Consider the following 7,179-nt stretch of genomic DNA (forward strand, 5'->3'; position numbering starts at 1 on the left):
CTGTTGCTGAATTAAAAATGTAACTGACATGTATTGAAGTGAGATTAATATCTTCTCCCTTGTCCCATCCTATTATAGTTTGCCTTCTTCTAAATTACTATAAATACCATTTATTTTAACAAGCTTTCTACTACTTCCCCCCCCCCCCTTTTTTTTTTTGCCACTGGTGGTACTTCCATATTATTACATCATCAAACTGTAAACCCATATTTCAGGGCTAAAGAAGCCACATAGCAGGATTTTTTACCTGCGAGCTATTGTTTCTGTCTATGCATGTATAATGCTGTGTAAAGAAGGTACGATTGCTGTTGTGAGAAGGAATATTGTTTGGGGGAATAAGCTCATATAAAGAATATTGTCAAACTACGTGCCAAGGTCCAGAGAACAGAGATAAAAAATAACTGTTCAGAGGAGCAAGATCTGTTCTTATAGATTTCCATGTTGTGAAATTAAGGTGCAAACGTGACCATAGATCACCATAAAACTATTAATTAAAGGATAAATTTGGACAAAACAGAGGGAGAGAGAGAAAGAGGGAGAGAGATAAAGAGAACAATGGAGAAAAAGAGAAGAAGCAGGGAAGAAAAGAGCTGGGATCATATTACCCTCAGTCACAGATTGGGGGGGAGGGGAGGGGAGAGAGAGAGGCAGGTGTGTGGCTCAGGGATGTTCTTCCGCAGAGTTCATATGGGGTTCTTCTGGTGGAGGACAGCTCTGGTGGTGCTGCTGGTGGTGCTGCAGCTCTGGAGGTCCACATTTGGTAGACTGGTGGAGGTCCACACTTTAGCAGGCATTGCTCCTGTCTTTTATACAGTTTTTTAGATCAGTGTCCAGGTGCAGCTCCCTCAGAAATCTTCCTGTGTATCCATGCATAAGCAGGGGTCTGGTGGCAGCATAGGGGGAAGGCCTTCTCCCTGGCTGTACCTGTCCATACCCCGAATACACATAAGCCTTTTCTCTTTGGGGTCGCTGATGTAAGATGTACACATCCTGGACATTCAAGCCAGGCTGAGGTCCAGGAATTTCCAAGGCATACTCTGCTGATTTACATCCCTGAGCTTTCTGCCAAACACCTAGTCTGAGTATGGGAGGTTAACATAGGCAATCTTTATCTCTGTTGATGAACAAGAAAGAGGATTCATACTCACACATAATGCCAAAGGCTTAGAAGAGAAAGATGTAAAATAAATACTTCATTAATTAGCTAGGATACTGCAGACATGGAAGGCTTACAGTTTCTACTTTATCTCCACCTGAATTACAAATTACTTCAAATTACATTAGGTCCTCATGGTTTCGGTTATGTCCCTGCGAAAGCTTAGATTTCATAAGATAAAAAAATACATTGAAAATATACTTGACTAATCTCACAGTCTGCTTTGGTATTGCAGAAAATATGGGAAAGTTCAGCCTTTTTGAGATCTGCTTTTAACTCTTCTGGAATCAAACTGAATTTGACTTTGGTATGTTTCAGGATCTTGCGGGAAAACAGCCCTGTGAGAAGAGTCTGAGGGAGCTGGGGATGTTTAGCCTGGAGAAGGCTCAGGGGTGATCACATTGCTGTCTACAACTACCTGAAGGGAGGTTGTAGCCATATGGGGATTGGTCATAGAATCATAGAATCAAACAGGTTGGAAGAGACCGCCAAGATCATCCAGTCCAAACTAGCACCCAGCCCTATCCGATCAACTAGACCATGGCACTAAGTGCCTCATCCAGTCTTTTCTTGAACTTGTCTATGGACGGAGACTCCACCACCTTTCTGGGCAGCCCATTCCAAGGCAAATCACTCTCTCTGGCAACAACTTCCTCCTAACATCCAGCCTAGACTTCCCCTGGCACAACTTGAGACTGTGTCCCCTTGTTCTGGTGCTGGTTGCCTGGGAGAAGAGACCAAATCCACCTGGCTACAACTTCCCTTCAAGTAGTTGTAGACAGCAACGAAGTCCCCCCTGAGCCTCCTCTTCTCCAGGCTAAATAACCCCAGCTCCCTCAGCCTCTCCTCATAGGCCTTGTGTTCCAGGCCTTTCACCAGCTTTGTTGCCCTTCTCTGGACACGTTCCAGCATCTCAACCTCTCTCTTGAATTGAGCAGTCCAGAACTGGACACAGTACTCAAGGTGTGGCCTGACCAGTGCTGAGTACAGGGGAAGAATAACCTCCTTTGTCCTACTGGCCACACTGTTCCTGATCCAGGCCAGAATACCATTGGCTCTCTTGGCCACCTGGGCACCCTGCTGGCTCATGTTCTGCTACTATCTGTCAGTACCCCCAGGTCCCTTTCTTCCTGGCTGCTCTCCAGCCACTCTGTCCCCAGCCTGGAGCACTGCTTGGAGTTGTTGTGGCCAAGTGCAGAACCCTTCACTTGGCCTTGTTAAATCTCATCCCATTGGCCTCTGCCCACCCATCCAGCCTGTCCAGGTCCCTCTGCAGGGCTCTCCTACCTTCCAACAGATCAACACCTGCTCCTAGCTTGGTGTCATCTGCAAACTTAGTGATGATGGACTCTATCCTCTGGTCCAGATCATCAATAAAGATGTTGAACAGGACTGGGCCCAGCACTGATCCTTGGGGTACACCACTAGTGACAGCTGCCAACTGGATGTGGCACCATTCACCACTACACTCTGGGCCTGGCCTTGCAGCCAGTTCTTGACCCATATCAGAGTGAATCTGTTCAAGCCACGAGCTGCCAGCTTTGCCAGGAGCTTGTTGTGGCACACTGTCATGGAGGGGTTTCTCTTATTCATCCTCTGTTAGGGGGAGGTGAGAAATCAATTTGAGGTGGTATTAATTTTTTATAAAATTATTTATTAAAATTGATATTTACAAATTTGTACCACCCCCAACCACTATGAAATCAGGTTCGTTGTTCAAATTTATGAAAACAGTTGGGATATATTTACAGGGATTGATTATTAAATGGAAATATCAAATTATCAACAACTATAGACAGAGAGAAAGATTCCCTTAGGCTTAATGCTTCTTAACAACTCTAGTGTCTGCCCAGCAAGGGCTGAAACTGTGTCTGCTCTTCAGACAGAGGTAACTTATATTACAAAGGAATTAAAGCTTGCTTAGATGTGTTGCTCTTAAGTATTAATCATTAATCACCCTCCTGGGATTGTGTCACAGCGTGTGCCCAGTATTCGGGTCTTGGTGAAGCTGGAATCTGTCCCAGCTTGCAGAAAAATGATAGGTGTTCCCAGTCTCTGGGGTAAACAGGATTTCTCTGACCTTCTCTCCTTGGTCTCTGCCTTGATGCTGCTTCTTCTGGATGCTGTGTGTGTCCAGGGATGATCAGCTGGCAGTATTTGCAGGTGCAGGAGAAAGATTTGTCCATGTAGCTTCTGACACAGTCAGTCTCACAGCTAGCAGGCTGTGTTTGTAGGTTAGCAGACTATCTGGAAAGAGGTCTGCTGGGCCTTGAATTTTCCAGGCTTACAAGACAGCTGGCAAGCAGTATATGCCAGGCAAGCAGGGTCTGCCGGGCTGCAGGGAGACTTGATCTCCGTAGATAAATGCAAGACAGCAAGCCAGTATGTACGGCTGCTCGTGAGCTTAAGCAGGGGGCTCTCGGCCACCCATATCTGTATGAAATGCAGGCGTGCAGGCGCTCTGCTTCTCAAAGGGTTCGCAGACAGCTTAACTGCGCCTTGAGATCAATGTGAGAGGTCTGAGCCTCAGTAATGCTTGCAAGTGAGTAAGGCCTGATCCTGTGTCTAGGCCATGCAAGCAGGTCAGGGCTGCTATGTGGATCAGAGAGCTGAGCTTGGTCCTCTAAATCTGAATGCTCTGAACTTCTTCTGAACACGTGGTACTTCCTTTGCACCCCTCTTTATAGACTCTGAGCCGAGATTTGCGGCTCATTTGGACATCTAAAGTGACCAATCAGGTAGGCAGTAAGCCAAACCTTACCTTAATAGGCAGTAGATGTTTGCCTGGACCCTCTCAATAGGGGATTACCTGGGCAGACCCCAGGGGTACACGGACTGTGTGTGTGTGTGTTACACAACCTGTTTACTGCCATAGGTCCCTGGCAGAAAAACATGTCCAGGAATGTAGAGGCATAGAGAGGCCTCAGTTTTGGGGCTGCTACCCCTCCACCACACAGACAGTGTCAAAGGCTTTGCTGAAGTCCAAGTAGACTACATCCACAGCCTTCCCCACATTCACCAGGCAGGTAATCTGATCATAAAAGGAGATCAAGTTGGTTAGGTAGAACCTGCCCTTCCTGAACCCGTGCTGGCTGGGCCTGATCCCTTGGCCATCCTGTAGGTCCTGTGTGATAGCACTCAGGATGACCTGTTCCATCACCTTGCCTGGCACTGAGGTCAGGCTGATAGGTCTGTTGTTTTCTGGTTCCTCCTTTTGACCCTTCTTGTGGATGGGCATCACATTGGCCAGCTTCCAGTCTTCGAGGACCTCTCCAGTGAGCCAGGACTGCTGATAAATGATGGAGAGTGGCTTGGCCAGCTCAGCTGCCAGCTCTCTCAGCACCCTACGATGGATCCCATCCGGTCCCATAGACTTGTGAGGATCCAAGTGTCTCAGCAGGTCCCTTACTTCTTCCTCATGGATTACAGGGGGACTGTACTGGTCCCTGACTCCATGTGCCAGCTCGGGAGTCCAGTTGTCCTGGAGACAACCTGTCCCACTATTGAAGATTGAGACAAAGAAGGTGTTAAGCACCTCTGCCTTTTCCTTATCCTTTGTCACTGTATTTCCCTCTCTATCTAACAAGGACTGGAGGTTGTCCTTGGCCCTTCTCTTGCCATTCATATATTTATAGAAACATTTTTTATTCTCCTTAACAGCAGTGGCAGCCTAAGTTCTAAATGGGCTTTTGCCTCACTAATTTTTTTCCTACAAGACCTAGCAACATCCTTGAACTCTTCCTGGGATATCTCCCCCTTTTTAACACAGGTAATACACTCTCTTTTTTATCTTCAATTCCTTTAGCAGCTCCTTGTCCATCCAGTCTGGCCGCCTCCCTTGTCAGGTCCTCTTCCAGTACAATGGCACTGCTGCTCCTGTGCCTTCAGGAGTCCTTTCTTGAAGCAAGTGCAACCTTCCTGGACCCCTTTATTTTCAAGGGCTCTTTCCCAAGGAACCCTGTGAGTTAGTTCCTTAAATAGGCTGAAGTCTGCCCTTTGGAAGTCCAGTGTGGAGGTTCTGTTGATGCCCCTCCTGGTTTCTCCATGTATTGAAAACTCTATAATTTTGTGGTCACTGGACCCCAGGCAGCCTCCAACCACCACATTCCCTACCAGTCCCTCTCTATTTGTGAGCAGCAGGTTAAGCAGGGCTACACCCCTGGTAGGCTCATGTAACAGCTGAGATAAGAAGTTGTCCTCCACACACTCTAGGAACCTTCTAGACTGCCTCTTCTCTGCAGTATTAAAGTCCCATCAGGGGTCTGGCAGGTTAAAGTTGCCCACAAGAACAAGGGCAGGTGATCTTGAGGCAGCCTCCAGTTGCTTAAAGAGTAATATATCAACCTCTTCTTCCTCGTTGGGTGGTCTATAACAGATTCCTACCAGGAGTCTCACCCATAAGGGCTCAACTTGATCATCCTTAATTTCTACTTCCATGACCTCCAGGGCATCCTTAATATACAGAGCAACTCTTCTGCACCTTCTCCCTTGCCTGTCTCTCCTGAAGAGTCTGTAGCCATTGATTACAGCACTCCAATTGTGCGAGTCATCCCACCATGTTTCTGTGATGGTGGCAACATCATAGTTTTCCTCCTGCACCAAGGTTTCTAGTTCCTCTTGTTTATTACCCATACTGCGTGCATTGGTGTACATACACTTCAGCTGGGCTGCTGGTTTTACCCCTAGCTCTGGCCTACCACCCTCAATGTCCTTCGGTTTATCTCCAGTGCTGTTGTATTTAACCCTCTCCCCCTTCCACTCGAGTTTAAAGCCCTCTCAACAAGCCCAGCCAGCTCATGTGCCAGGGTCCTTCTCTCCCTCTGAGTCAGCTGTACTCCATGTGCTACTTGCAGATCCGGAGCCATATAAAGTTCCCCAAGCTCAAAGAACCCAAGTTTTGTTGGAGGCACCAACCTCTGAGCCACTTGTTAATCAAATACAATTTTCTATTCCTTTCAGCATTCCAACCGGTGACTAAGGGTACACATGCAAAGACTACTTGTGCCCCTGTTCCCACAACTCTTTTCCCAGCACCTTGAAGTCCCTTTTGATAGCTTTTAGCCCTCTGTTATGAACCTCATCATTTCCTGCCTGTAAAACTAACAAGGGATAGTAATTAGAGGGCTGTGCTACGGTAGGCAGTCTCCTGGTAACATCCCTGACCAGAGTCCCAGAGAGGCAGCATATGGGGCCCTCTGTTCCCTTCAGAAGGGAATCACCAATAACAATTACCTTCCTCTTTTTCTTTTGGGTACTTGTTCTGATGCGAATGGGGAACTGATTTACTTCAGTTGCCCCCCAAGATGGTGATGCTTCTGCCTCCAAAAAAGTCACCTCACCCTCAACATCTAGTGCCCTATATCTGTTGTGTAAGGGCAGCTGAGGAAGTGAGGATGGCTGGAAGGGTTTTCCCTTGAAAAAAAATTTGTACCATTCCTGGAGGCACTGCAATACCTGGACAATGCACAAAGTGGAGGGAGCAAGCTCCAGATACAACTCCCATGCCCCAAAATCTGTTTAATATAAGGTCCTCTCATCAAGGACGTATCAGATATTAAACTGATAAGAACAGATACTACACTTGATCTTAGCCAAAAGGCTGAGAAGTGATCTGGTCTCTTCTGCCAGGCAACCAGCACCAGAACAAGGGGACACAGTCTCAAGTTGTGACAGAGGAGGTATAGGCTGGATGTTAGGAGGAAGTTCTTCACCAAGAGAGTGATTTGCATTGGAATAGGCTGCCCAGGGAGGTGGTAGATTCCCTGTCCCTTTAGGGGTTCAAGAAAAGCCCAGCTGAGGCACTTGGTGCCATGGTCTAGTTGGTTGGACAGGGCTGGGTGCTAGATTGGACTGGATAATCTTGGAGGTCTCTTCCAGCCTGGTTGATTCTATGATTCTATGATTCGTCATCAGCTGTTCTTTGTAATGTATTATCTTGTACTCCTTTTTTTCTTGGCTATTTGTCGTGAAGGGCCTGTAGGTTTATTTATGCCTATGCTTGCTGGACAAGTTTTTCTGCCAGG

The 7,179-nt window shown here is 47.0% G+C and overlaps 1 non-coding gene across 1 annotated transcript; it reads right to left on the reverse strand.

The window, feature by feature from the left end:
• Positions 1-6,576: 6,576 nt before the first annotated feature.
• LOC135174173 (U2 spliceosomal RNA) lies at positions 6,577-6,767 on the reverse strand. Its single transcript, XR_010301771.1, has one exon. It is a non-coding gene; the product is annotated as a U2 spliceosomal RNA (small nuclear RNA).
• Between the last annotated feature and the right edge of the window lie 412 nt (positions 6,768-7,179).

Source organism: Pogoniulus pusillus, chromosome 3 (assembly GCF_015220805.1).
Source record: "Pogoniulus pusillus isolate bPogPus1 chromosome 3, bPogPus1.pri, whole genome shotgun sequence".
In the NCBI taxonomy this organism is placed as follows: Eukaryota; Metazoa; Chordata; class Aves; order Piciformes; family Lybiidae; genus Pogoniulus; species Pogoniulus pusillus.